The sequence below is a fragment of the Capsicum annuum genome, chromosome 10 (genome assembly GCF_002878395.1).
Source record: "Capsicum annuum cultivar UCD-10X-F1 chromosome 10, UCD10Xv1.1, whole genome shotgun sequence".
NCBI classification, from domain to species: domain Eukaryota; kingdom Viridiplantae; phylum Streptophyta; class Magnoliopsida; order Solanales; family Solanaceae; genus Capsicum; species Capsicum annuum.
Genome location: NC_061120.1, coordinates 82,191,333 through 82,201,896, shown reverse-complemented (window position 1 = coordinate 82,201,896; position 10,564 = coordinate 82,191,333).

Below are 10,564 nucleotides of genomic sequence, written 5' to 3'. Positions count from 1 at the left end.
GTTGGAAACAAGCCACTTATTGTCAAAGCATAGTGTAAGACCCCACACAATCCTAAGCTTAACTTAGTCTGTTAAAGCTAGAAAAGAGGGTCCTAGACTTAGAAATTTAGCTAAGTGTTTGTACTTAGCATTATTTTAACCTTCATAAGTTGGCGATGTCATTTAGCGACCCTTGTGACCATTAAATATTGATCTTTAGGTTGATTCTTGATTAGGGATGTCTGTAGGTATTCTCGGATGAGTTTTGGATTTTTTGAACATCGTTTGAGGTATGTTTGGAAGTCCAAACTAGTGGATCAATGCAGTCTTGATGCGCCGCATCACCTATCGCATTGATAAATATTTTTCCCAGCTTCTAGTGTCAAATTCTAGTGAGTCAATGCAATCTCGAAACAGCGCGCTGGCCAGTGTCGATACCATCGACGCGGTGCATTGGTCTGTGCGTTACTGGGCACGATTTTTGCTCTTTTAATTCTATGTCTAAAGGGATAAATAGGTCTTTATACCACTTCCATCCAGCCCTAAAAAAATGAAATTAAGTCATTCTTAGGGCTAAAACACTTATTCTCTCTAAAATCCTCTTAAGAACAAACCCTAGGGGATCTAATTTCAAATTCAAGATTCAAGAATGCACCATCAATCTTCACGGATTCAAGCACCAAGGTATGTGAAGTATTCATCCAAGGGTTTCTTTCCACTCTTGGAGTTCAAGAAACTCTTTTAAACTACAAGTTAATTAATTTCATAGATTTCATGTTGGATTTGAATGTAATCTTGATTATGATGTTAAACGGGTTTTCAATCCTATAAATTATCACAAGTTTTGTGAAAATTAGTTAGTGTAGATTGAATTATGTAAACTTTATGTTGAACTCTTGAATCACAAGTTGAATGTAGTATCCATGATAGTATTATATGTTTATTGATATTTGGAATGACCATGCTCCCCAAGTGTTTGTCAAAATGCTTATGTGAATTAACTAGTGCAAGTATTATGTAATTTCATTCATGCACAAGCCCATGTATATCAAGTGTTTGACAAAAATGTCTAAATGAATACATTATTGGTAAGCAAGTACTATTATGCTATTAAAGTCATGCAGTGTTTTACTTTTCATGCTATTGAGTCCTGGGACTATTCTATACCTGAAAAATCTAGCTGTTTACCTAGAGCTATAGTATTACAAAACAGTCTCAGTAGTTTCATAAATAGTAGTTCTTAGTAATCAGTCCTAGTTTCAGTTCACTATTCAGTTCTGACCTCAAGTAAATCTAGTCAGTTTACAGAACTCAGTAGTATTCCGTCAGTCAACAGAACCCAATGAGCTCAGTTCAGTTAGAAAATATGATCAGTAATAGTTCATTCTAGCCTAGTATAGTTTAGAAATTAGTTCAGTGTCTATTCAACACCGTGTGAACCCAAGGATGGGGACTCACTTGCCAGTAGAGGGTGTGATCCTTAGAAATAGTCTTTGTATGCCAGAACTACCTAGCCAATATAGGTTGAGACATCAACCTACCTATTGAGGGTTGATGAGGTGTTCTACTTGTCAGTTGAGGGTACCACCGTTCTCGTTTAGAGCACCTGCCAGATGAGGGTGACTCATTACTTGTCTTTACTAGTGGCACAATAATAACACCCTTCTAGCTGGGGTTACAGGTTGGACCCCAAATTAGTTCAAAGAAGGGGCATGTCGGTTAGATGATTACTTCCCACCGTTTTAGTTTAAGTCTCAGAATAGAGCTCAGTTTAGTTCTATAAAATTAGGATTGTCAGATACAGTCATTCAACTCAGTATGGAACTCAGCATAGTTCCTCAAAATTAAGACTGTTAGAAACAGTCACTTAGCTATCAGTATTACAGTATCACTAAACTTAGATATTAGTTAATCAGCATTTAAAACTCAGTATCCATTATTGGCATAATCTTAGTTACAGTTTATGTATTCATGTATATACTCCCATTCAATTATATTTATGATACTTAATCAATTATTTGTTAATGCATATGATCCCATGCATTTCAGCCTACCTCACTTAGCAAACCAGTACATTCAAAGTACTGACGCATACCTTTATTTTACAATGTGATATCTTATATCATAGGTTCAGATGCACGGGCTCCTGACCACACTTAGCAGCCCATCTAGCAGCAACAGACTTAGTGATGAGTCCTTATAGTTCGAGGATAAAGTATATATTATTTTATCATTTTAGTTTTTCAGTATGCAGTAGTTGAAGTTAGTTGGGGGCTTGTCCCATCAACTCCATATTCAGACAGTTAGAGGCTTTCAGACTAGTGTGTTTCAGACACGTGTTTCAGTATTCAGTTATCAGTATTGGTTTTCAGTGATAAACCATGTGGCATTTATAGCCTCACTTCTATATTTATTTCATATATATTGCTATTATAGTATTATTATTATATAGTGCTAATAGAAGGTACCAGTCATGGGTTAGCTGGTGGTCCTTTAGGATTGCTAGCACCATGTAGCATCCAGGGTACAGAGTCGGGGTGTTACAAACTTGGTATCAAATCCTAAGGTTCAACAGAGTCCTAGGAAGTCTAAAAGCTGCGTCTAGTAGAGTCTTGTGCATGGGTATGTAGGGCGCCACACTTATGAACAAGAGTTATGAGGAATTTTAGGAAAAGTTTCCCTTCTTTCAGTATTCATGTCATGCGACTGAGCATAAGCTCAAGTTAAACTGTTAGTATAATTCCTTCCTTCCTTCTGTCACAGAACATGCCTCCCAAAAAAGTTAATGGAAAAAGGAATGAAAATCAGCCAGCACCTCTACCCGTTCAGGAAGATCCCCTGAATGAGCATGTGTCTCACTCTGAACATAGGACTGCTTTCACTGCCTTTGCTTATTCAGTAGTAGCCTAGAATAATTAGCTGGCTACAATACTATTTAGGCTTATGACTTAAGCTCTGCAGAGTGAGGAAAAGAGATATAAGAAAAGAGGGAGAAAGAATAAGAGGGCCAGAATGGTAACGCCAAAAAGTGGCCGAACAAATCCGTCTTGCTAGAAATATGGCAGAAACCATTAAGGCGTGTGTAGGGATGGTAGTAGGTTTTGTTTTGGATGTGGTAAGCCAGGCCATAGAATCAAAGATTAATCCTTAGTCAGGTTTGCGGAGTCAGTATATCTGTCCCTCAGCTCAGACTGGTCACCCAAATTAGCAAGGTACCACTTCCAGTGCCACCAGTGGGAAATGCCCAAATAGGCATTATGCACTTCAGTCCAGATAGGATTAGGAAAATTTCCCTGAGGTGGTCACTGGTACATTATATATCTTCTATTTACATATTTATGCCTTATTAGATCCAGGAGCTTCTTTGCCTTTAATAACTCCTTACATAGCAGTCAACTTTAAAGTCAGACTAGAAGTCTTAACAAAACCTTTTTTTAGTGCCTACCTCAGTAGGTAAATCTATTCCAGCTAGACAAGTATACAAAAATTGCTCGATTATAGTATTTCAGAAAATCCCTTCAGTTGATTTTAGTAATAAAGTTATTTCGTTTTGGTTTCCTGATAGGCCAATCATTGAGTGAAGGGGTAATACCTCAGTTTCATTTGATTTAAGCTTGAAAGTTTAGATTGAACTAGTAGCAAGAAGAGTTGATAATTCTAAGTTAGACAGTGTTGAGATTGCTATATGATGATTGTTGGGGCAATAGAAAGCTAAGAATCGTGTATTAGAAGAAAGTACTAGCAATGGACCTTATAGTATCAAGCATAGTCCTTCAGAATGAGTTTAGTGTTTATAAGTATTGCTATATCTTAAGCTCTAGAGTAAAGTGGTTTCAGTTTTATTTAAAGTTTATTAAGTAGCTCACAGACTTAGAAAAATAGCTTTAATCTAAGGGGGAGATAGTAGAATAAATAACCAAGTCAGGATTCTAGATTTTTAGTAGTAATATCAGTATGTGTAGAAAAGCAGTGGGAAGGGATGATGCCCAACCGATCCTTACCTCAGTGCAAAGTTTTGCACTTCAGCTATTACGATATCTATTCACACCTTATATTTCAGCTCTATGATTATAGCTCATATTCGTGCACATGATCAAAAATCACATACGCTTACCATTCCTAGTTTAAGGAGTTCCAGTTCACTAAGTGTTATGAATCATGTTCCATGAATACAGAAACTCCAAACTTAGGTCATACAACTCATGACTCATGTACTCATGTTTTATAGTATTCTCAGTTCCCATGACTCATGCTACACTCCTAATGGTTGGCTAAATTTAGATTATTTCTGTGTATCCTTATTTTAGATCTCTTGATAAATCCATGGTGCTGATAATCTATTCCTTAGGCCTCAGTTAAGTGTCGAGTTTGGCATAACATTCTTTCATGCTTCAGGTCCTCATGTTTTAACCTTTTAGTGAACTCTCCTTATGAAATAATGCAGTGATGAATGATTGCTTAAATGGGAGGGAGTAAATGTTTCATGATAATGAAAGATTTTTGTATGCTATTTTACACGAGGCTGTAGTCTTGAAAATAAGCCTGAATATCAGGTTAGTGTGCTACATAAATGGCTAGTAAGAAGTTGTATTTAGTTGTGGAAGAGGAGTAGGGGGCGGGGGAGAGGGGGAAATCAATTTTTTTTTGATGAGATGAGAAGTTGAGAAAATACTGAGTGTGAGTGTCTATACAGATCCTTGATTTATGTCATATCCATCACATAGTTATCAGAACCCAGTATTTAATTCCAGTATGAGTCTCAGTTACAGTCTTAGTTAAAGTCTCAGTCGAGTAATTAGATTAGTAACTCAATTCAATTTTAAGTTTGCTTGACCATAGCATACAGTTATCAGTTATTTAGTTTTCAGTATCTCAGTTTACAGACTATTTTAGAATCTTGTTATACGCTTGATCATGTATTCTCAAATAATATAGTTTTCATGAATTCATACTAGTTATCTCATGTTACTTAGTAAGTCCTCACCTCATATGCACAATACTCTACAATTTTAGTCCAGTTATTCAGACTAAGTACAGTTTAGTCTTACATTCCCAATATTCAGCTATCAGTCATTTAGTTAATTAGATAAGTTAGTATGCTTTTGCATTCTTGCTCAGCACCCATGTGAATGTTTTCAGTAGTCTCAGGTGAAGCGCCGTACTAGGGTGGAGTGAATAGTATAGTCGAGAGAGTATTCAAGGAATATATCTATGCTTGAAAATTGGTAGTTGCAGTGCATAAGGCTTATTAATTCTATCTTAGATGATATTTTGTAGGCCTTAATCCATATTACAAAATTGTAACCACGTGGAGATTTCTTATTCAGATATCTTACTCAGATCATGCCAAGATTTCCTTTCTCCCTATAGTTAGTAGAATTTTATAGAAAGAGTGTCAAGAAATATTCCAGTAGAGTATAAGTTTTTGGTATGATTTAGTTCGTAAAGCCAGCAATTCAGTTTAGCAGTCAGATGGATAAGTTTGTATAGTTACCCATCTTTTCACCCAGTAATCCTATCCGAAGTCTTATGAATATGACCGTTCAAGAATAGAGTATTCTGGTAGTTACAAGTTCAACTTAGTTCATGTATCATGCCTTAATTTCAGATCCCAGATATTCAGTCATAATTTAGTTTGTAGGTGCCTTGTGTATTATCCTAGTCTTTTCTCAGTAGCCCAACCAAGTCATCATCTTTCAGGGGATATAATATCCTAAGGGGCAGATGTACGATAATCCCCTGAGCTTCTATGATCTAAACCTTACATTTTTCTTTACGTAACAAATCTAATTTGGAGTAGTGGTTACTCATAAGTGGACCCTCAAGTTCCAATCTCAGCCATAAGCCATGTATTTAGGGGCTCAGTTCAGTTCATTTATAACATTTTAGGCTCAGTTATGTTCTCATATTTCCATTCATGCATATTTAGTAAATGATCTCGAGTTTGATATCAACGATTTTGTATTCCTGAAAATCTCTCCCATGAAGGGAGTAAACAAGCTCGGTAAGAAAGGCAAACTCAGTCCTCGATATGTTGATCCTTATAAAATTTTTGGTCGCTTTGAAAAAATAGCTTATAAGCTTTATTTACCTTCAGATTTATCTTCAGTACATCTGGTGTTCAACGTCTCCTTGCTTAAGAAGTGCATAGGTGACCCAACAGTTGTATTCCCTATAGAGGGTATAGATATTTAGAACAATCTCTCTTATAAAGAGATCCCAATAGAAATCTTCGATCGTCAAGTTTGCAGACTAAGGAATAAAGAAGTTCAGCTAGTCAAAGTTCTTTGGCGTAATCAGTCTGTTGAGGGAGCTACTTGGGAAGTTGAAGCAGATATGTGGACCAAGTAACCTCACCTCTTCTCTGTAAACTCAGATTCAGCTCAAGGTAATAGTTTTTCATGAATTACTCAGTTTCATATTCAGATTTCCCCTGTGAGTTTGATATTATTTTAGTTGCATAGAATTCTCATATCATGCCTGCCTCCATAAAATAGCTCAGTAATGCATTCATAAATCAGTTCAGTCATGTACTCATGCATCAGATATGCATGTTCAGTATATAAACTCAGTTAGTAATAATATCAATTATGAAATCATGCTCCAGTTATGCATGCCCGGTAAGTAAGTCCAGGCTATCAGTATTCTCAGCTTAGTAAGTCTCATTCTAGGATGAATGTTCCCAAGGAGGAGATATTGTAAGACCTTGCAAAATCCAAAGCTTAACTCAGTCCGTTAAAGCTAGAAAAAGGGGTTCTAGACATAGAAATTTTAGCTAAGTGTTTGTACTTAGCTTTATCTTAGCCTTCATAAGTTGGAGATCTCTTTTCACAACCCTTAAGACCATTAAATATCGATCTTTAGGTTGATTCATTATCAAGGATATTAGTAGGCATTCTCGGATAATTTTTGGATTTTTTAAACATTGTTTGAGGCATGTTTAGAAGTCCAAACCAGTGGATCAAGGCAATCTTGATATTCCACGTCGCCTATCGCATTGAGAAATATTTTTCTCAGCTTCCAGCATCAAATTCTAGTGAGCCGATGTAGACTCGACGCGGTGCACCAGCCATAGCATCGATACCATCAACACAATAGATCAGTCTGCGCGTCATTGGGCATGATTTTTTCTCTTTTAATGTTGCATCCAGAGGGGTAAATGGGTCTTTATCCTATTTTTATCCATCCCCTAAAACACGAAATTAAGTCATTCTTAGGGATAAAACGCTCATTCTCTCTAAAATCCTCTCAAGAACAAACCTTAGGTGATCTAATTTCAAATTCAAGATTTAAAAATGCACCATCACTGTTTACGGGTTCAAGCACCAAGGTATATGAAGTGTTCATCCAAGGGTTTACTTCCATCCTTGGAGTTTAAAAATATCTTTTAAACTACAAGTTAATTGATTTTATAGATTTCCTAATCGATTTGAAATTCCATGAATTATCACAAGTTTCATGAAAACTAGTTAGTGTGGATTGAATTATGTGAACTTCATGTTGAACTCTCAAATCGCAAGTTGAATGTAGTATCCATGATAGTATTACATGTTTATTGATATGTGGAATGCCCATGCTCCCTAAGTGTTTGCCAAAATGCTTATGTGAATTGACTAGTGCAAGCATTATGTGATTTCATTCATGTACAAGCCCATGTATATCAAGTGTTTGACAAAAATATCTAAATGAATGCATTATTGGTAAGCAAGTACTACTATGCTATTAAAGTCAAGTAATGTTTTACTTTTCATGCTATCAAGTCCTGGGGGTATTCTATACCCGACCAATCTAGCTGTTTACCTGGGAGCTATAGTAGTTACAGAACAGTCTTAGTAGTGTCACGAATGGTAGTACTTAGTAATCAGTCCCAGTTTTAGTTTAGTGTTTAGTTCCAATATCAATTAAACCCAGTCAATTAACAGAACTCAGTAGCATTCCATCAGTCAATAAAACCCAGTGAGCTCAGTTCAGTTAGACAGTACAATCAGTAACAGTTCAGTCCATCTTAGTACAGTTTAGAAATTAGTTTAGTGTCTATTCAGTTAGAAAATGATTCAGCACCGAGTGAACCTAAGGATGGGGACTCACCTGCCAGTAGAGTGTGTGATCCTTAGAAGCAGTCCTTGCATTTCAAAACTACGTAGCCAGTGTAGGTTGAGACATCAACCTGCTAGTTGAGGGTTGATGAGATGGTCTACCTACCAATTAAAGGTGCCATCATTCTCATTCAGAGCACCTACCAGATGAGGGTGAGTCAGCACTTGTCTTTAACCTTAGTACGGTAATGACACCCTTCCAGCTGGGGTTATATGTCGGACCCTAAATCAATTCAAAGAAGTGGCATGTCGGTTAGATGATTACTTCCTATAATTTTAGTTTCAGTCTCAGAATAGAACTCAGTTCAGTTCTTCAGAATCAGGACTGTCAGATGCTGTCACTCAGTTTAGTTTGAAACTCAATGAAGTTTTGCAGAATTAGGAATATTTGAAATAGTCACTCAGCTATTAGTATTACAGTATCAGTAAACTTAGATATCTGTTAATCAATATTCAGAACTTAGTATCCAGTATTGGCATGATCTTAGTTACACTTTATGTATTCATGCATGTACTCTCATTCAGTTAAATTCATGTTAATCAGTTAGTTATTTGTTCATGCATATGAACCCATGCATATCATCCTACCTTAGCATACCAGTACATTCAAAGTACTAATACATACCTTTTTTTGTGTTTTGATGTCATATATCATAGGTTCAGACACATGGGCTCCTGGGTGATGATCTGAATATACATTTATTGAATTTTGTTTCTATTTACAAGTATTTTGATAACCTAGAAGTAGGGCAGAATGCCATCCATCTGCACTTATTCCTATTGTCTCTGTTCGGGGAGGCAACATTGTGGCTTAATGGGTTGACTCTAAATTCTATAACAAACTGGAGGCAGTTGAAAGAAGATTTCCTAGAAATGTTCTTTCTGCCATCTAGGAAGTTACAGTTGAGGGACGAGATCAATAATTTTAGAAAGCTCCTAACTAAGGATCTTCATGAGACTTGGGAAAGGTTCAATTAGAAGTTAATGCAGTGTCCTAATCACAAAATGACTGACATGCATTTGATGGAGACTCTGTATAGAGCCTTGATTTCTATTATGAAACTAGTTATCGATAATGTTGTAGGAGGAGAATTTATGGATCTTACCTTTCCAGAAGCTTCTAAAATGCATGATAGGATGACCAAACTGAGTAAAGTTTAGCATACTAGGGATTCTGAGGTAGCAAGCTCTACCGTGTCTAGCAAAATGACTGTAGACAATGTAGGAGAGAGAAAATATGTGACCAAGACATGGCATACATGAAAACCCAGATGGATCTGCTTACCAAAATTTTATTATCTGGGAAGACTGCGAAGGTGAAAACTGTTGGTTCAAAGAGCAGAGTTGATTCAAATTTTGAGGAGGAGGAAACCTATCTAAATAATTAGAGGGGTTTTCAAGCAATAGCCAAGGGACTCAAGGTCGAAACTATTACGACAAAGATAGTTATAAGGATAGAAAGCAAGGAAGTTGGAAGAACAAAAATAATATTTGTGGGCTGTATGTACCTCCTTGAAATTAGGATAATGCTGCTACCAGTTCAGGCAAAAATATCCATGGAGGACATGTTGGAGAAGCTATTAAAGGGAGTTGAGGTAACCAATACTAGGGTGTCGATGATGAATAGTGACTTATCTTCCATGAGTCAGCTAGTAAGTTCACTTTCAACTTCAATCAAACAGTTGGAGTAGCAGATGAGCCAACTCTCAGCAACACTTAATTAGAGAAAAAGTGGTACATTGTTGAGCGATGTAGTGGAAAATCCTTGGAATGACAATTCTTTCATTATAGTTACTTGTTGGAGTAGTAAGGTATTACCGGTTCCTTCTGTAGGCAAACCTATGATTGAAGATATGATTAAAAAGGATGTTAAAAATAAAGAAAGTTGTCCAGTAGAGTCTGAGAAGCTGGATGGTAGTGATATTCCATCTAACCATCAGCAGGTTGATGAGTTAGATAAAGAAAAAGGAAAGGAGAAGGAATTAGTGGTTACCACTCTCCCAAAACCACCACCTCTCTTCCCTCATTGATAGAAGAAAAAGGCTAGTGATACAAAGTTTAGCAAATTCATGGTAATGCTGAAGCAGGTGATGGTGAATGTGCCTTTATTAGAGGCATTAGAGAAAATTCCTGGATATGCTAAGTTTATGAAGGACCTTGTGACAAAGAAGAGGATAGTGATCTACGAACCGGTGGATAATCTTCACCATTGTCGTGCTATTTCGACAAGGTCTTTGGTGCAAAAAAATAGACCAGGAGCATTTACCATCCATTGTACTATGGGGTCGTTTGACTTTCCTAAGGCTTTATGTGATCTCGGAGCTAGTATTAATCTGAGACCACTTTCCGTTTTTAGGAAGTTGGGTTTGAGGAAACCTGCACCCACAAATATGTGACAAGTGATGGCAGATAGGTCGGTGAAGCGGCCAGTGGGAATATTGTATGATGTGTTTGTAAAGGTGGCCATCTTTATATTTCCTGCAGACTTT